At 39.8% G+C, this 20,830-nt stretch overlaps 2 long non-coding RNA genes across 2 annotated transcripts in view; both read right to left on the bottom strand.

Annotated features, from left to right (window-relative positions):
* Nucleotides 1–20,830, bottom strand: part of LOC135306956 (uncharacterized) — a 117,552-nt gene that overhangs the window by 81,948 nt on the left and 14,774 nt on the right. The window lies entirely within an intron of this gene.
* LOC135306945 (uncharacterized) lies at nt 17,987–20,796 on the bottom strand. The gene is made up of 2 exons (XR_010367679.1): nt 19,512–20,796; nt 17,987–18,674 (listed from the first exon to the last, which is right to left on the bottom strand). It is a non-coding gene; the product is annotated as an uncharacterized LOC135306945 (long non-coding RNA).

The raw sequence follows: 20,830 nt of genomic DNA, 5'->3' as shown, positions 1-20,830 counted from the left end.
GAACAAAGCACTAGGTAAAGAAGTGAAGCCTACTCCACATTTTAAATCAAAGTTCCATATGCTTGACATTCAGTATTTTGTTGCTGTTTGACTTCTACTTAACTATTTTTCCCTCAGCTGGAGATTTTATTAGATGTTAAGTGATTCATGTGAAAAAAATACTACAGAAGACATGAAACACACCTCATGAAACAAGAGAAGACCAACATCTAGAGCATGGAATTTAGCAAGTTCAGAAAAATTCAGGCATGTGAAGAGCTAAAAATGCAGTTTATCTATCAGTTCCTCACACAAGTGAAAAAATTGGGAAAATGGCATTTGCAATTTTTAGTAAGGCAAACTTCAATTTTAATTGGAAAAATTGTTTTAAGTGGCATAAAGCCACAGCATAAGTTCAATGGGTAGATAAAGCCAATAAATATCTCCTTGCAGCTGAAAATATGAGGTCTGTCTGCCCTTTTTTTTTTCTTTTCCTCCTTCTTACTTTCTGTGCCCCTCTCTTTCTTGTCCCCTTCTGAAAGCCACCACAGTCTACTGTCCCATTTTAAGGTTGAAATTTCAGAAGACTGCCCCCAGCATAGATGACATAAACGGGTCTTTCATTTCAGTGAATTCAATAAGCTCCTGGAGAAATACAAGTGTCAGAGAAAGCACTAAGTATATGATGGAAAAAGAAAAGGAGAGAAGGGTAGAGGATCTCATTTTTTTGGTAATGGTGAGCTGGTGTGCCTGCTCATTCTGTCTCATCCCCTAAAAAGATCCTGCTTGAGCAGACATATCCGTGTCTTTGTCTCACACATTCCACACCTGGTCTAGATCCATAATTTATCTCAGTGATGCACTAGCTATCCTGGAATTCCATGAAAAGTAGCTTATTTACTCAGGAATCAAACTTCCTCCTCTGGCTTCAGAGCACTCCATTTTGCTTTTCAAGGTGTTTTGGTATTTACTCTGTAATTCAGTGGATCTGTTTTCAATAACAAGGACAAAAAACCTTCTGTCTAGGGTTCAGGAGCTCTTTTTCTGATTTTAGAGTAACAAGAACCATCTGCACTTAGGCAGTCCCAAGACATCACCCGCTAAAGAAGCTTCTGTCCAATATTCATCCTTCATGGTCGAGCAGATGCACAAAATTCTTCTGCTACCTCTCAGCTCAGAAAGGGTTCTACACTTAGCTCCATGTTTGCAACAGAGATCTGGAAAAAATGTTCTTTGTCTGAAAGTTATTGTTCCTTGGGGGTGGTAGAGCATGCTCCTTCTGCAAGACAGAATAGACTCCAAGGCCCCCCATGGCACACAGCAGCTCCCAGGGAATCTGTGATAGGCCAATACCCCCCATAAGCCTCTAAACCATCCACAATCCCCAACAGCCACCATGTCAAATGACAATAGTGCAGAATCCCCAAAAGAGTTTCAGTCTTCTGACAATGAATTAAGAACTTTATTGCAATAAGTAGAGTAGAATTCCCCTTAAGAAGGCATTCCCAAAGTATGGTGCAGCAGGCCAGGCAAAATGCTCTAAGGCTGGCCGGCAAAAGTCTATGAAAACACTGTTTACAATAGTGTCTCTTTTAAAGGTTTGATGAGACAGCCCAGTGGTGGTACCAGAGAAAGAATGAGGCCAACAAGCATCCATCCATCAGAAACTTTGGCAACTAGCAACCTAAACCACATTTCCCCCCATCCTCCTACTCCTGGCAGTTTTCTCAGACCCCTTCTGCCTGCTACACTTCTACAGATTTAAAGTTCCAGCATGTGCAACTCTTACCAGGATTCCCCTTCTGCATCAAGGCTCTGGCTCCCCTTAGGAGCAGCAGGTTCCAGAGCCACACCAATGCTCAGCTTGATGACCACCTGCAGATGTGTGCATCCCTGCCTAGAGAAAAACTCTGCCTTTTCAGTTATTTTGGGTATCAAAATTCACCAAAGTGGGCTTCCTTCAAGAGACCTTTTGCTAGGACTCCAGCATGAGTAACCTTAGCCTTGGCAGCACACCACAGCTCAGTGAAGTTTACATAACTCAGTGGAAGGCAGTCACATCCAGGCTGTCTAGAGATAGTGATGTCAACAGGTATTGCCCAACATTTTCCCTACTTAGCTTTATTGCCACTAGATTGCCTGATTTCATCTTGCGTAAGATTTCTGTGGTTAAGAAAGAGAATGATGGATTTTTGACACCTACAAGTCTCCTGTAATTTACAAGAGGGCACTTGAAATCAAAGTGGTGGTGCTCCCTGCTGCTGACTGTGCAGCATGCTGGACTATGTGACTGTCCTTTAACCAGGAGTAGCTCACACCAAACAATGTTGCTACAGATGTCTCTCCTCCCCTCCCTTACCAGTCCACTCCCTCACGGAAGGAGTGACCAGGATGTTCTGTGCTTGAAACCATACTGTGGTTTCCGCAATGCCTGGGTCATTACCTAAGAAACTGCTCTTAATCACAGCTATTCCTTCCAAGCACCAAAAGAGAAAAAGTGCCTTTCCAAGACACATTCATTGTGGTTTTAGGATAGAAGTGTTTCTACAAACTCGGATAACCCAGTAATTGTGACACAGGTAGGTCACAGAAATGCAGTGTTATCCAGCAGATGGTGCTCAGGCTTGAGGGTACATCTCACAGTTGGTATTACTCTGACCTCTGCTCTCAACCCAGCCTTCACTTCTGGACAAGCCCAAAAACTACTCCCATAAAGGCTGTATTTCTTCCTACTATGTGCTGCTGTATTTTCTACCCATTTCTGTACTGCAACCAACATAGGGAATCTTTATGTAGTTGATTCACTCATCAAAAGAAAAAATGGGATAATGGAATCTCAAATGCCATGTGAATTGTCTGACAGGATATATAGAATTTTGATGTTCATTTGGGGTATTTTTTGAGATGGAGAGATACCATAAGTTATCTTTTTTTGTGCAACAGCTACCGTCAAATTTAGATGTAAGACTGATGCCTGTCTCATGGTTTTACAAATTCTATAATACATGTCATTAACATCTCTGAAATAAGTAATTTTCTAAAACTCCCTTCTGGATATGCAGATGGAGAACATACTATCTTCTAATGTCTTCTTGGTCAATACAACACTTGAATCTGACCTTGACCATATCTCCAAGTATAACCTGTTTAGAAGCAAAATAAAGCAAAGCTGCTCCTCAAGCTAGTATTAGAATTTGTTTTGCTCCTTCTCTGAGAAGAGAAGATTAGACTTGCTGTCTACTACACTTCCTCAATTATTAGAAATTTTGCCCTGGTGGTCTTAAAATATGATCAGTGACACATTAGAAACTTAACAAACTAGGAAAACTAGGGACAGATCACGTATTGAGAAGATAAATCACTGAATGGGGTTTGAAACAACAAAAAGTTTTAGCTTTTCTTTAACAGTTAGAGTTTTCTATCCTTTTCCTGTGCTTGGCACTACTATCTTCACCTTTCTGCCTTTTCCTGTACTTGCCAGGACATTTCTTTGCAGACACAGGCAGGAAAACTGTCATCAAAAAGCAAGAACAATGTGAAGTACTTGCCCTATATTCTGTGAATTGTCAATAATTTCAAAGAATGTCACTGTTGAAAACTAGTCCATTGGAGGTTCTGAACACCCTTTGAAACAGCCTTTTTCCCTAGCACAGTACGGGGAGTCCTGTCACTACTGTTTTGGAGATATTAGTCACATTAGAAGTGTTCATCACTGTAGAAAACAGTAAAGAGCAGAGAAGCAAAAGCAGTTGCATCTGTGTTGTAAAAACTGGGGAAAAATGTGTATTTTTTTTTTACCTAAATGATATGATAGCTGTAACCAAAAGTGCAGGACAATCTCTAGCTACAAGCAAGCAGAGCATGGTCAATATCATCAATATATGCCATGTGTGTATTTTTCTTCACTTATATGACCCATCATCACAAATCAAAACTACACCTGCTGGTAGCTCCTCATTGCTTCAAAATCCCCTTCAACTTGTATAGAGCATGATACTATAAACACTATCCACTAATCTCATCACCATAGTATTTGTCATTTTTCCTTACCTGATAAATATTATAGTTTCTTCTTTGTTTTGTTGTTTGCTACCTTAATAGACTTTCATTTATGGCTGCAGAGTTAATTTAAATATGTCACACAAAGACGTGGACAATTTTCATTGTTCTAATACATTTGCTTTTGAAGCAAGATGTAATTCAAAATAGTCTCTTTACATAAAATTATTCTGAAACTCCCTTCTATCCCCAAGGAAGTACAATCTTTTCAGCATGTGCTACACAATATATATATTAATGTATATCTCATGATGGTTTTGAAAAGAAAAAATATACAAGTATTACTGAATCCAATAAATAGTATGCAGAAGTAAGAAAAATAGTCTGTAAACTACATTCATTCTGAAGTACACCATTCTTCTAGTCAAGAGCCTTGAAGCGCCAAGACCACTCCATTTGCTGATGCTAAACAAGTAAATATACAATTGTCTTTAAGTAGGTATAAAGCTTTCATTTTCAGAATATTCATGTTCCCCACAGGCTCCTGACACAGATGTTGCAACAAGTCTGTTGGAGGTTACAACTAATTCAAGTTGTAAAATATTTCTCACTTCCTTCTCTGAGTCTCTCTTTACAAATTGCAAAACAAAACCAATACACAGCCAACCAAGGATTAATACCCCTCTTAAATATTTGTACTCAACAAGTAAAAACAAATATCTGTCCTATTTATTCTAATACATTTATTATGAGCAGTCTACACTACTAAAAGATTCCTGTGACTTAACATTTTAAACTATTTATCTGTCCAGAGCAACATTACTGAGAAACTACAAATATACTCAACTATATAACTTTTTTTGATTCTTTTTTGTAGACACCTGAAGAAGTAAAGGGTGTGATGTCTTAAGCAAAACTGTTAGGAAGAAGAGAGGTACAAATCTGGCATTACACTGGCACAGCTTATAGCGAAAACACAGTAATAATTGTGTTTGGAGAAGGAGAATTCTCCCATACCAACATAAATTGAAGCTATAGCACTCTGAGTAAGAACTAGCTCTTCTGCATGCATGCATCCTCTTTCAGATCTAGCTGTGTAGACTGAAATTTCCACCCCTCCTGGCTGCTCCTCAAAGCAATCAGTCCAGCCTGGAGGTTATGAGCTGTTTTAATCAAATCTTCTAGATAGGCCTGCAGTGGATAACATAAGCATGCTTATTTCCATTACAGGATTTACCAGGGTGATACTTTTCAGTAGCAAGATGGGTAATAAATGAAGAGATGGAATCTTAACATCCCCAACAAGTCCAGCTATTTATAAAGTCAGCAGCTGGTTGCGAAGTAACTGTGTCCCAGAAGAAAACAATGCCTGGTGGGATCCAGCATTTTGCCCCGTTCAGCCTTCAAGGCTTCCCCTCCATGGTGAACCTTTAAGGTCTGAAGATAGTGACTGATAACCTCATACCTACATACTTCCTCAAAGATAGGTAATAACCCCTGCCATAAATATACAGACACATATAAATCACTGTTTGCATCACTGATGGAAATCTGGCTTCTGACTCCAACAGTGGTTCCATCTTCTTAGAAGGACTGAAACACCCTCATGTCCTCAGGTAATGGTCTGAAATGTAAGAGGGTGCCAGTGAAAGCTTGACTATTCCATTATCGTGCAATTTGATTATGGCAACCCAGGAAAGTGATGTCACTATGCCAACAGGTACGAAATCATTCAGTTACACCAGTGACGCCTTTACCTAAAGGCAAAATTTCCATCATCTTCAGTTTTCAAGGTTTCCAAAAAATATGTAGTCAAACTTCTCCAGTTAAATGTACAGCCCTGTTGTCTGGCTTAAAACATTGCAGCTTATATCATGTCATTTAAATTCTCTGCTGTCTTTCTAGAGAAATAGAAAATCACTAACACTGAAGTGTCTGTTCCAGAAGTGGAGAAAATCACTAAGAGAAACTTTTTAAAATAGGTTGCTCTGATACATCTTTGCCATTGTGTTTTTAAACTAACAACTCTCCCCCTAGGCACAATATCATGACACTCATTGCAACTGATAGCCAATCTTACTGAGAGCTTTAGAGAGTGTTTTAGAGTATAGTGAAACACTACACTGCAAGGCTTCATACCTTGAGTTAAAAGAGATACTTTTTACCAAGTCCTGTAGTAACAAAGCAAGTGACTGAAACAAAGTAAATTTTGACTGGAAGTAAGGAAGAAATATCTTGATGAGGAGGGTGGTGAGGCACTGGGATGGGTTGCCCAGAGAGGCCGTGAATGCCCCATCCCTGGAAGTGTTCAAAGTCAGGAGGGACAGTGGCCGCAGCTCTCTTCACAGAGAGCAGCAGGCACAACTTTCCCAGGCATTGTCCTGGAGAAGGCTGTGAGAAGATCAGAGAAAAGAATGATAAACAATTCTTACCTTCACTTGCTGCACCTGTTGTTGTGAACATGTAGAATGTGTTATGGAGATTTGTTTACCAAAGGGTGATTCCTTAATTGGCCACTGGTGATGGTGTTTGGATTCAGCTGACCAGTCTGGTCAAAGCTGTATCGGACTGTCTGCAAGGATGATGAGTTTCTCAGAAGTATAATATAGTATAGTAAAATAAAGTAATTGATCAGCCTTCTGGAATCATGGAGTCAATACTAATTATTACCCAGCTGGGGACCCATGCTACAGTAGGACAGGGCTTTAAGCAACCTGATCTAGTGAAGGATATACCTGCCCGTGGGACAGGGGGTTGGACTAGATGGTCTTAAAAAGTCCCTTCCAACTCATATTGTTCTATAGTTCTGTAATTCCATGATTCCATGAAAAGTAGAACACTTGTACTGACATATTCTGTTGACTTTGTCCAGAGCATGAAGATCTTTCTGCACAGCTCTGCTTAAGAAGTCAATTTTTTATTTATTTAACTAATAATCCTGTTGTTAAATTAACTGTTCTAACCAAAACTTACGGTACTGAAATAAATCCTTAGTCACTGATGCAGATAATGCTTTGAATGTTTGCCTTGAACCAACAGTCAATGGTACTCACTGAACATCAGGTCACTCCTTGGCTCAAAATCATCAGATGAAAGACTGCACTTAGGTTGCAGAGAAGATTGAACCTGTACCTTGAAACCAAAGCCCAAACCCTCATCTTCCTCCAAAACTTAAATGTGCTCATATCCACAAGAAAAAGTCATCATTGCATAGCTTAGGTCTACATTGTGATGAGAAGGCACATAATGCAAAATGCAAAGAATACACGAGATCATTCTACACACTGTGTTAAAAAATCTTCAGTTAATAAGTAATTGGAATTGTATTTGTAAATAAATCCACAGGCTGCTAAGTTTCAACAACTGCATATGCTTTACGGTCAACAGCTTTTCCAATGTTATGTAATGACAAATATGTAAAAATAGATTTTGGTTTCATAATAATTCTGTATTTATAAAATTAAATTAGCATTGCATTTAAATATCCGTCTTTCCACAACTTCATAAATGTAGTTACCATTCCAAATCAGGCATGTGAAAATGACTTGCTGAAATTTTCTCCAAATTCCTGCCTTCTCCTTCTGGTGTTTCATCTTCCATGTTATACTCAAAATGTGTTAATGTGCCACCATTATTGATTAAAACATGAGGCATTAATCAATAGAAGGTTGCTACTCCCCAGAGCACTGTATTTCAGAAATGAGTCAGCAGGTATCTCAGAGACTGCCTTCATCTGAACTAAAGGGATTCTTTAAACTCTTTAAACTTTTCCTACACAATGCGGGTGGAATTAAAGTAATTTCAGCATTACACTAATGTATGCATATCCTCAGAAAAAAGAAAAAAAGGACTTGCCAATTTTAATGCTACATGATACTGTTTTTCTCCTTTTAATTGGCTATTCAGTGAATTGAAACAATGACTGCAAGTGGTTCAATATATTTCATACATACCAAATATAAGGCTACAGTCTACTGTCATATTACAGTAGAAACATATATACATCAATTGCTGCTGGAGAAATTTGGTTTCAATCAAATGTCTTTGATTGTAGGCACAGAGAGTTATTTGTTCACTATTTCACTTTTTCCCCAAAAAGCTTTATTTAATTATACTTCAACATGGTCCTTAAAACTTCAAACGTACTATGAAAAGTAGCTCTGTGGAAAAAGAAATTATCTTCTTACTAGCTCTATTTTATTACATTTCAAATCCAAAACCATAACTTTTTATTCCACCATATGGATATCACAGCAAACAACAAACATATTACTGGAATATAACAATTACTGCTCCACAGCTGAGCAGCAGTAACTGACCCCACACATGCTTTTAACAAAATCAGATCCATTATTTTGAACACTGGTAAGGATATGCTCTTCTCACAGCTCCAACAATGCAGTTATCTTTTTCCAAAATAAAAATTCACTGTAAGACAGCAATCTAGAGTCTACATTTCTTCCTGAACTATCAGCAAAACCATGTACTGAGCTTCACTCCATGTATTTACTGAAAATTACTGAAGACTAAGTATCTTCAGCACCACTAAAGGCCAATAGAAAAATTATGTGGTTCAATGTAGATCAATGCCTAACGTGTTCTGCAATTTTTTTTACTGTGGAGACAGAATAGAAATGCATGGTGAACTTCATCTGATCCTCAGATCTCAGGCTGCAGTAGGAAGTCTCATCCTCATTGCACACAGACAGAAATCTCCTGATTTGCTGCTCTCTAGAGACCCAGCAAGTATGGAAAAAAAAGATACCTAGCTTACAGAATCCCTTTGTGATTGTAGGGGAAGACTAAATTTTGCTATGAGACGGTGTTTGTTACAGCTAAGTGGTAAGTTTATCTTACAGCAAACTACAGATTGTATTTCAGTAATTGAAAAGTATTTTAAAAATTCTGTTATCCACAAACAAAACTACTCAAAGTGTCACCAGCACTTCCAGAACTGCACTGAATGAAAACACCAGTGAGAGATAGAGACTCAACAACAATGCAGATCCATACATCCCTGGATTACTGTGTGCTCACCTCCACCTGTGGCAAAGAGAGAGCTTGTCTCACATTTAGTCAGTGTCAACTGGCCATCTTCTAAATGAGCTCTCAGATTCAGCAATAGTGATTAAGGTCGTACAAACCAAGACAGGAAGAAACTTAGTGGGGGAGCTCCACCTAGCTGGCAAAATTTCTCAATTTGGCCCAGTTTAGTTTCACATGGTAAGCCTACTTCACCAGGCAAGTCATTAGCACACAAAAGCTCCCTGCAGAAACCACAAAGCCAGATGGATACTTTCCAAATGCAGAGTCAGAACATCTCACTAATAATGCATGAAAGTCCTGAAGCAGAAGGCCCCTTTTCCAGAGATCCTGTTTAGGAGAGTAATAGGGCAAAGCAATCCTGCTGAACACACAATCTTCTACCTTCCCGTTCTCTCGGTTCCTGCTCAGAATGGAGGGAAAAAGCAAAGGAGCAAGCAGACCAAAGACAGAGAAAGTGTTAGAAACATGGATGCTAAGTGCCTACATCCAAGGGCACATCACAGCTTTGATCCTCTGCCCATGTAGAAAGGACACAGCAACTTCAAGGTTAATAAGCATTCTCCTTCTTCAACAGGCTGACTACCAGAATGAACTCTGGGAAAAGGAGTCTGGGTCTTTTCTCATGATCTCCCTACCTTTTGGATTTATTGGTTGGTTTAAGCTGTGGGGGTTTTACATTATTTTAATTACAGTGTAATTAAAATAGTGTAATGCAGTTACATTGTCGGAAGTCACTGCTATCAGGGATGAATGAGGCTCTTTATAAGGCCAGTGGAGTTTGAACACTAGGCCAAAAATCTCGGTTGAATCCTGTATGGTGACAGGTTAGGACAAAACCAAAGATATAAAAGTACTATCATGTTAGTCACATAACTTCAGTCTGTTTCAGCCTCTGGAAATTACAGATAGTGAACATGAAATATTTTTAATGACTTGAAGAAAGATCCAAGAAACCAAAGACCAGTATGTCTGATCTACCAGCCAAACCAGTAAAGGTGTCTAGTAATTGACTAAATTCTGAGAAAGGAAAAGGAAAAGGAAAAGGAAAAGGAAAAGGAAAAGGAAAAGGAAAAGGAAAAGGAAAAGGAAAAGGAAAAGGAAAAGGAAAAGGAAAAGGAAAAGGAAAAGGAAAAGGAAAAGGAAAAGGAAAAGGAAAAGGAAAAGGAAAAAGGAAAATATGGCATACAGGAATAGGTAATTTGTTTTAACAATAAAGAATTCATGGAGTAATACCTGAACAGAACAGCGGCTTTCTTACCAGCTCATAACTTCTTTAGTATTGCAGAAAGGAAAACTTAAACAGATTCTATTGGTCCAGAATAACCAAATTTGACTGAATATATTGTAACAGAGTAGTAGAAGAGAACTATCTCAGCCAGGCACCAGAAATACACCATTGATTACATAGATGATTGTGATTAGATTTATTGTTAATAAAAATCTAAATATTGGCAATTAAGTGTAGAATATAAGCAGGTCTAAAGGGTTACAATATAAGCAGGTTGAGCTAGAAATGTACAGGTTTGCAGTCTTTGGCTTTGCAGAACACACAATCACAAAGCACCTATAGAGCTACTTTATGATTTTATCTGCACATGTGATCATATCTTAGCAGTTTTACTCACCTGTGTAAAAGTGAATATATTCCTTATGAGAGCATCCAGAGAGTTCCTCCTGGTATCTTGTCTTAGGACAAATCATACTGCCCAACAGAGACAATCACATGAGAGAAGAGCTACATCTGTGGGGTGAGGACTCACACATGGCCAGTCCATTTTCCATCAGCAGTCACATATATGCCAGCAAGTTACTTGAAAGAAAATCTCTCGTTAATGCATGAATAATTGTACCAAGCACACTACCAGCAAAATCAGCAACATACTTGGGATAAATTGTTAGTGTTCATGCAGAGAAGGGGTTTGGAAGTTTCATTTATTTATTTTATAAGCATTAAGAATAGAAATAAGTAGTTTCAAATTCCAGAGACCCTCAAAGCACTGAGGGACTCAAGTACCACAAAATCACCAAGAGAACTCTCATAGGTTCAAATTTGTTCTTCCTTCTACCACTGCACATTTTTCTGGGCCTTTCAACTGAAAAATTGAAAATCAGTTGTCTGACAAAATGGACACGTAAAGGCCTCAGCAAAGACCAAGCTACAGGAGATAAGCGTGACATTATGTTTAAAGAAAAAATAAATTCAGTCCAGTAACTCAAAGTAACAAATTACTCAAACCAGTACACCTGTACACATATATTATTTTAAGAGCTAAAAACCACTTAACATTGTCTATTAATTGTAAAAAGTGGTATACTTGCATGGAGCATCTTTGTTGCTTGTATATGGACTAAACTCCTCTAATTATTGTGCTTTTTTTGAAGATGGGAGTTGCAACACCAATTCTCAGAACTTGGTTGTAGGCAAAAGTTTTAACCACAGACTCTCTCTTATTGCCTTTAGTCTGATTCAGGACACACTTTCCATGGGGACAATTTCTTGGTATTTTTTAACAGGTGCTGTTCAGATTTTCATACTAGAAAACATGTATTTCAGCATTATGTCACTTGCTTCCTACCGGTGTTCTTAAAAAAAAGAGGAAAAAGAACACATTGGTAAGAGTACAGTTACTTCCAGTGTGAGTGATTAAATCTTGAAGACAATAAACAATAAATTCACAAGCTTCATCTTCTCTTTTTATTATTAGCCTGTGGTCCAGGAAATGCATCTAACACACTACAGAGACATGCATTCACAAGACTGTCTCTGTTGCTAGGTTTTCTCCTGAAACCATGAAGTTAACATACCCAGAAGGTCAGTAAAAAACCTTTTTCATTCCTGTCTTGCACTTTAAAGGCTTAGGGATGAAAATGGGTACACTGACAATAAGATGCACCTGAGACTATGTGGCTTTGCACCATCCCGTGATCATCTTCCACAGCCTACAGAAAGCTTATAAACATTTTGATATTATAATCACCCATCCAACCAAGGCTGGCAGGTAACAAACCAGGCCATGGTCTTCTGTATGATTTTACATTGCATTGGATTCATTTCCATTTCCTTATATTCAGAAACAAAGCATTCCTTTTCTCAACTGTTACAGGCACACACCACATCCTGTGCACAAGATGCTTCCTCCACTACAGGTCACACTTGGAGTATCACAGCAATTTCTCCTGATGTCAGGGCTGAGCTTCCCACAACAAGCTGCAATTTCACCAATTCTGCCACCCCTGACAGTGGCCAACAGTAGCTTCCCTTTAGGGAAAGCATAGTACCATTCCTAGCCAGAGCCAGTTCAAGGTCTTTCTGAATCAGAAGTGACATCACCACCTTTGTTTGTGGGGGATTTTTTTCTCCTTTAGAAGTACCTCGTCTTGCTTGTTTTTAAGCTTTCATCCTGAAGACTTAAATTTAATTTGTGGTTTATTACAGAGAAAGAAATTATTTTATGTGTGTCCTCCATCCACCATTTATCTCTCCGTAAAGAGCTATCAACTCCTCTCCCCTGAAATCTATTATTTAAGGGGAAAAACATTTCTGTCCTTATATGAAAACTATTCCAATGATTATTGTTTCTTTGCTGAGGTTGGATTTTTTTTAAATTTTACTCTACCTTCCTTTTGATAAAGTGGCTGAAAATGCATGCAATGTTGAAGATCTCCATGGATGCATATACCAATTTGATGGAATTTTCTCTCTTTTTCCACTTTTTTTTTTACTTTTTGCTGTACCTTTTCCTAAAATGGTTCTGCCTGCCTTTTTGACCCCTATTGAGTATTGAGCTAACATTTTAACATATGTGAATAACTATTCACACTGAGTCCAGAATAATTTCTGAGTCTTAATAGACAAAACAAAGCACATCACTGAGTACATATAATTAGTGCACATGCACTGTTTTACATCTAGCAGTTCTGAATTTCCTCTGCTATTCTCTCACCCAGTCGTACAAGAACTGCAAGATTTTCTGCACTAAAGCTACTTTACAACCAGCTTTAGGTTTGATGTCTCTGTAAGCTTTGTCATTCCCCTCATCCTCCTCTTAAAAGAAGTTTAAAAGAATTCTTTCTATGTTTAAAATTAATTTTTATGTTTAAAAGAAGTTTAAAATACTTCTTTTAAACATAAAAATACAGACAACTGCATTGTGCCAGATCAGTGATCTCCTAAGCATTCTGTGCAATACTGACTAAAACCAAAGATGCTTAGGGAATAGCATCAGAACACAACTCTGGAACACCTACCACTCCTGAATACTCCTGAGTTTGCATGCTGTGTTTATAGCTCTGGTTTGATTTTCTGCACTGCAGTCTCTCCGGACCCAGAGAAACTTGTAGTGTTTGTCATGTCATCAGATGCAGAATGTCAGAGCTTAGCCACACACTGTGCAAAGAACCAACTCCTCTTGTTCTGAATGTGACACCCACCAGCTTCCTTTGGCAACACTGACACTCGGGCTCTAGTCACCCTCTAATGACACCCACTATTTGGGGACTTCTGTTTTTGAAGACTAAGCCATTTGTTAGCTATTTGTGAATTGATTCAAAGTCTCTTTAGGCTCAAGCTCAAAACTGAACTATCGAGCAAACGGACAACAACAGTCAAATGGGCTGCCAACACTGTCCAATGCTTTTCTGGAAAAAAAATGTAGCAAGTATGTTCTTGTTGATATTTGATCTATAATTTAAATGCAAGCTGCAACAGATCAGTGAGGTTCTTGTCCGAAGAGCAGCAGCAACACTCCTGCAAACAGTTAATAAATTAGACTCTTGCATTTCAACAATATATAACACATCTGTAAATTTTAAGTATTTAAGAATAGATGTGCAGAGGAAAGAGGGAAGCAGAAAAAATTAAGCTAAAATTTTTAGAAACATTCTTCTGAGTTGCCTTTCTGCTTGACTTTCTATTGTCTCCTCTTTGATTGGGATTTTTCCTCACCCAAAAAAACCCAAGCCTAAGTAACACATTTACTGCTGGTGAGCCAAGTGAAAGTTGTGAGGGCATGAGTTATGAGGTAGACCACCAAAAACTGCACAGGAGAGCAGAAAAAATTTACCCTATTCTAACCCTATACTTTCATATACATTGTTATGTGGGTTTTTAAAACAGAAACAGAAATCATCCTTGCCTATGCCCCGTTTTTTTCCCTGGTTACTGTGGAAAGCCGAGGTTGAAGCAAGTGAATTTTCACTTAATTCCGAGGACAGGGAAGTTTATAGTTGCTCTGATGTGTTCCAGGAATCAATCCCTCAGTTGTGGGCTAGCTGCAGAAGCAGTTTGTCTCTCCCATTCATTCCCCATTTCACCAACAATGCCATTGTTCCAGAGGAATGCAGCTGTCATGAGCGGCCGTGACTGCAGAAGGTGCTCCCACAGGCAGCCTGGGCTGCTGCCACCAAGCATTGTGAAGTGTAAGACCAAAACCAAAACCTTGAACTTGCCTTGGCGCTCAGCAGGGTTACAGTGCAATGAGCAGAACTTCAGGGCAATATGCTTTCAGCAGCCTGTAATAGGGAGGAGATGAATGGCTCCATTTTGCGTCAGCTTTGCAAATCTATACCATATGACTGGCTACTAAAAGTCAGTGGCCAACCCGAGCACAAGGATTTGTAGCTTCTAAAGTTATAGTGAGATTATGGGGGGAGGGAGTGGTTCAGTACTTATACAAGTGAGAGGCACAATCTGAATGCAGGAAACTGCTTAAATATAAGTAACTCTGTACTGTGTGGAAAATCACGCTGCCAAAGGCCTGTGTCCACAAAGGAGAGAGAGGAGCCCTACAGAAACCAACTTTATTCAAATAATGGGAAAGTCCACTGGGCCATACCCCTCTGGGGTCTCTTGAGTTGTTGGAGGACCCAGCCTCCTTTTATCCTAAACTCCTGTTGCCTGTTGCCCTCCTCCTGTCCCCATTGGCTGAGGTACTAGGAAGGTACAGCCTTCCCAATCTCCCCTACACCCATTCTTTCAGATCCTTGTTCTCAACTCATTTGTAAAGACATACACTCCCATTCCTCCTATCAGTACAATTATGCATCCATGAATCTACTGAATCCCAAACACTGTTCAGCCAAGAACTTACTTTAGCTTAGCATTTAACTCCTTTCTTCAGTTTTCAAAAACAGTTAGGAGAGTTTTCAAAAAGGAAAGTGTTCATGTGAAAGTGTACGTCAAAGCTCAAATCTTTACATCTAAACAATTATACCAGGATGCACAAACTGATTTTACAAGGGCAATTCAAGCATCATTCAGAAGGAGTGGTTAACAATCAGGTTTTATCTACATTATAAAATTTTGCAAAACACAAGCCCTAAATCAACCAAAATCTTTACTGGAGTTGCAGAACTTCAGTGTGACATTTTCCATATTTTTCTTCTGGGTCTCCCAATGCACTTACTCCAGTCCATACAACCTTTAAGAGATCTTGCCCAGTATTACCAAGACTTCTTTCCTTCTATTCTTCCTGTTTTATCACTCCTAGCAAGTTGTATCAACAATGATTTTCAAATAATTTCTCTTGTATATCTACCCTTCCCCTACCCAACCATCAGCCCAATGTCCAAATGATCACCAAGACCAATCACTTATATCCTCAATCACCCATTTTCTAGCCTTTCCCTCACCACTGACTGAGGTAATTCAAATGAAATTAGAACAACCAGCAGATGACTGCACTAGTTACCTTCCATTATTTTTGTAGAAATTCTTCCACAACTAAGTGCAAGCAGTTAATTAAAAGCATCATACACTTTTTAAGTATCAAATTTATTCCAAGCAAGCAATAAAAGCATATTTCTGTAAATAAATTACTAAGAATACATACAATATCAAATCACTTTGACACACAGAATTAAAAGGGTCAGCATGATGGCAACCAGTGCCCTTCACACAAATAAATACCACACTGCCTCTCCTCACATAGAGGGGAGGAGTCCTTCTCCAAATTCGGAGAGTCCTTCCCCAAATCAGCTTGGAGGAAAGGGAGATGGAAAGCAGTCACCAGTCCTCCGTGACTACTTGCTGCTCTTTGGCTCTAAAAGCCTTAAGAATATCACATCTCGAGCTTGAGTCTTCTTGCCAGTGCAAAAGTCTTGGCTTTGCCATGGAAGAGTAAGCAAGGCGCAGACCAAATAAGTGGGGAAGATCTACTCCCTGGTAGAAAAGGCCATGATACGTAAAGGCATGCACAGACCTCATCATACATAAGTAGCTCTGTGTCCCTCACACACCAGATCCCAGAGCAGAGCTCCTTACTAGTTTCAATTTATGACTGAAGTCAGTTCTGAACAACAAAGTCAGTAGAAGAGTGCATAACAAAAGACAAACTTTAAAAAATGTTTAGAAAAATGCTGAAAGTGGAAAAGAAAAAACCACACATGCTTTAGACATTAGCAGGTTTCATCAGCACTTCTCCCACAAGGAGACCAGCTTGGAAAGAAAAGGTAAATAAGAGTTATTAAAACCCTAGAAAGTTAACATGAAATCCCTTCTTAATTTTGCTACACAAATAAAAAAAAAAAAAAAAAACCAGTCAATTAGGGATATGTGAAGCAGGAAAGTCCAGAACTGGCCTACTGTGGAAGCAAGGACACCCAAAACAGAGACTGGAAACTCTAGAGGTACAAGGCAGAAGAGAGATCAGAGTGAAAAGAAGAACAGAAAGCACAGAAACTGAGAAGGGCATTTTAACGTGTGACCACAAACATAAGCTGAAGGCTGACATTAACAAACCACATTATCTTGTGCTCGTCTGCTTACGACTTCCCACTCTATCCCATTTTTGCTTCTCATTAAATGCAAAACAAGGGAAGAAAGAAAACAATGCCACTTAAATCTTTTTTAGAACATGGAACCCTTGCATTGTAACAGTACTGTTACAATCATATTCAAGAAATGTACCAAGCCACACTTGTTTGTAATTCAGATACCAAATTGGATTTTAATACAATCATGCATGCTGTTATATTCATTCCAAACATGTTTTTCTAAATTAATTTTCTTCACTTCAACAAATGAACCATTTCTCGAAGAAAATCAACAGGAATTTGCTCAAAATAAAACTTTACAAATCTGCTCCTAGACATATATCACAGAAGGAATAGAATGCCTTTCTTTTTTGTATTTAGAAAATGCATCTGACACATTGAATTCTGTAAAAGACTGGAGTGACTTCACTGACAAGTATCGCAGTCTACTTGAAGTTAGAGATTAAACCTTTAGAAAGAACAGGTATTTTTTAAAAAACCAACAAAACCAAACACATAAAAAACCCCAAAACAAAACAAAGCAAAACCACCAAGAATTTCACTTGAAGTACTCAAAGAATGTACAATATTGTCATATTTCTTATGACATCTGATTTTCTTATTTTAATATCTGACCAATTGTTGTTGCAAATATATTTTTACTGTTTACCATTTTCAATGACAGAAACACTTCTGATTAGCCTGATCACAGACTGCACCACCGTAGGGGATTGTTTACTCTCGACACTGAGCATTAAGAGGCATCCAAGCCAGAGGAGGTAGCTATAAAGGAGACGAGCTTTTTCCTTTATTACCCTACAAAGTATGACTCTGTGTCAAACTCATCTTCCTTTGCTTTTCCCTAAGCTCTATCTTTGTCCTGGTTAAATTTTTCTTCTATTCAAATGAATCACTACACAGGTAGAATTCTTGTATGTGCATATGAACTGAGAGAGTTGCTATTTTTTTGTTTTGGGCAGAGCCCCACCAAGATCACCTCTGACTTCCCACTTTTTCCTTCCTCCTTAATTCAAGGCTTTGGATACCACCATTGAGAAGTGACATGATGTTAAAACCAGCTTTTCTTGGCCCACTCTCAACTGTCTCAACTCTAGACTTTCCACAGGAAGAGAGTTTACTGCACCCCTAAATGCTTTTGCTATCAAAACCCCTTAAATCGCCCATCAGTAAAACACCTGAACCTCAAACGAAAAGCTGAAGATGAGTTTAATGGAAGCTTGTAAGAGTTTTTAGTCAAATACATCTAAAGATCACATTTCACCCACCAGTGGTACACTGTACGACAGCTTTCACCAAAGTTCTCTTTGAAATTTCACAGGAAATAGATCCTGAGCCAACATTTCCTGGAAAGACAGTGCTGTGACTCGACTCCACCATTTTCAGAAAAGTTGGTTGAGAGCTTGTTCATAACTAGATCCTTTCATCTTTTTCCCTTGCCTCTAGACAGCTGCCAGTGGCTTGGAATCCATAACCTGGGGATGAATGGCAATGATACCATCTATCCCACTGATGACGTCGCAGGTAATCTCTGCTATTGCAATGGTGGAACATGCCAAAAGAAATCTGTCACAGATAACTGAGCTGTTCCTAGTTTCAGCTCATCTGTGCAGCCATCTCAGTGTAGGGAAATTCTCCTCCTTACAGATAAAGTAACTGCAGAACCGCTGAGCTTCTCTCCATGAATGCAATTACTGAAGTAAACCATTTGCTTGAGAACTGAAGCTGGCACTAGCATCAAAGATGATGGTAGAAGGCTGACGTAGTCTCTGCATGATGTCCCAACAGACCATGTACCTCAGAGGAGGGCATACATCCAAAACACTGTGAGATTTAAAAATGTTCACAGTTCTCCAAGGAATTACTATGTCAAATATGCCCTAGAAAGTGAATAGCAATTAGAAATTACAAGTATCACCATTCAACACACCACTAGTTGTAAAATTTTCACTTTATCTGCAGACAGAAATGAATTTGTCTGCTCTATCAGAGCTAGAAAACATACACAAAACTCCCCAAATGCACAGAACTCAGTGGAAGCCCTAAATCACCAAAATGGCTAATTCTACAAGTGAAAGAAGTTGCTTTTCTGAGCTCCACTGATACAAAAGCACAAGACAAGAAAAATGTAACATCAAGTACTTTGTAATTAAAGCAAACAAATCAAGTTTTAGATGTTAACCTACAAAATGAAGCTCGAAGGCCAACAAACCACACATTAGAAAGCCATTAAAATGGTGGGATTTCCTAAAACCCCAAGCACTACAAGAGTTCTATTAAGTAAATCTGCTATTTAAATTTTCCTTGTTACTGCTTTGCAAAGACTATCTGGAAGAAACACACACCTCGGTGCTAACAGTAATGCAGACAACTGTGATGCTCCTGCACTCGGAAACCTTACAATCAAAACTAGGTAACCATTTAATTTTAACACCATTTAGCAACAGTCTAAGCATTAGAAATGAATTTCTTTTTACCAGGACTGTTTTCCATTAGATTCTTCAGACAGGCCTATCCTTGAACCTAGCCCTACACACTTAGGATGCAAGTAAGATGCCCAGACAGGAAAGCCAAACACGCTGCCCATGCCTACACTCTCACCCAAAGAGGTTACCTGGCATACAGCCCTGCTGTGAACACACCCAGAGGTGCTACCAACCAGGCTGACCTGAGGATTTGTGTACCCACCCTGAACCCCAGGTACCCCACGTACTCACAGGAAAGTTGTCCCATGCCTAAAGTGACAGGCAGGCATCTCCTTTTGAGTATCACTGCAATAGGTGTTACTGCCATGCAGTGCTGCCACCACAGCCAGCCACAGAAAACGAGTCCAAACCTCTGTCAGCAAGAGAGATCGCAGGAATCCTCCTTAGGGCGCCTCAGGCAGTATTAGTACAGTTCATCCAGCTGCTTGCTTATCCAACATCAACTCAAGAGCTGTGGGGGCGGTAACTCTGGCAGAGGAAAGGCAGCAAATCGCTGGGGGAGAGCTGCATCTTCAGCCAGCACAGCTGCTTGCAAAATGAGTTATCTTGCTACATACACTCCTAGCCCCGAGGGCCCCGGTGCCTGCTGACACACAGACTGCTGACACACAGAGACCAGCCATCACAGCCACTTCTACACAGCAGACCACCAGCTAAAGAACTTGCCTAGGCTGTGAGAACATTCACTTCTCTCCTGGACCTAAAGGGATCCAAAAATACCATTGCCTACCTCTTGGGAGATGGCTGCAGCTAAGCCTATCGAGACACCCACTGTATAGCGGGGAATACATTGCTGATGTTTATAATAACCAGCTAAAATACACATAGATTGCCTGTAACCCCGCCTGGGATCTCAGACTAGAGAGAGAACAGCAGCCCTGAAGCTACTGCTTCTGTCATGTACTCCCATCTTGGATGCACATGGACTCAGGCTGTCTGCAGAGCAGCTCCTGAATTACTAACTCACAGCCAACACTTGGGCACATAGTGATTTGTGTGTCTGCGAAGACACGCCAAGAATATTGTGGCTGTTCAGCCTGGAAGAGAGAAAAAGGTTGTGTGGAGACCTCATTGCAACCTTCCAGTACCTGAAGTGGGCCTACATGGAAGCCAGAAATGGAATTTTTATCAGGAGCTGCAGCAATAGGACAAGGAGCAATGGGTCCAAACTGAAAAAAGGGGCAATTTTGAGTTAGATGTACGAAACAAATTCTTTACTGTGAGGTGGTGAGAAACTGAAACAAGCTGCCCAGAGCAGACACCGATACCCCAACCACGGCTGTGTTCAAGGCCAGGCTGGATGTGGCATGAGTGGCCTGGTCTGGTGGGACATGTGCCTGCCCGCGGCACTGGGGGTGGCACTGGCTGATCTCTGAGGTCCTTTCCAAGCCCTTTGCCATTTCACGACGTTGACCTCTGCACAGGCTGCGAACTGCCACCGCTCAGGGCCCCTTTGGCCGCCGGGCGAAAGGCGGAGGCAGAGACAGCAGCACCTGCTGCCCGAGCGCAGTCCGGGCCGGGCCGGGCCGGGCCGGGCCGGGCCGGGCCTG

This window comes from Passer domesticus, chromosome 1 (genome assembly GCF_036417665.1).
Source record: "Passer domesticus isolate bPasDom1 chromosome 1, bPasDom1.hap1, whole genome shotgun sequence".
Lineage (NCBI taxonomy): Eukaryota > Metazoa > Chordata > Aves > Passeriformes > Passeridae > Passer > Passer domesticus.
The sequence above is the reverse complement of the archived record's forward strand: the minus strand, read 5'-3'. Positions and strand labels throughout refer to the sequence as shown.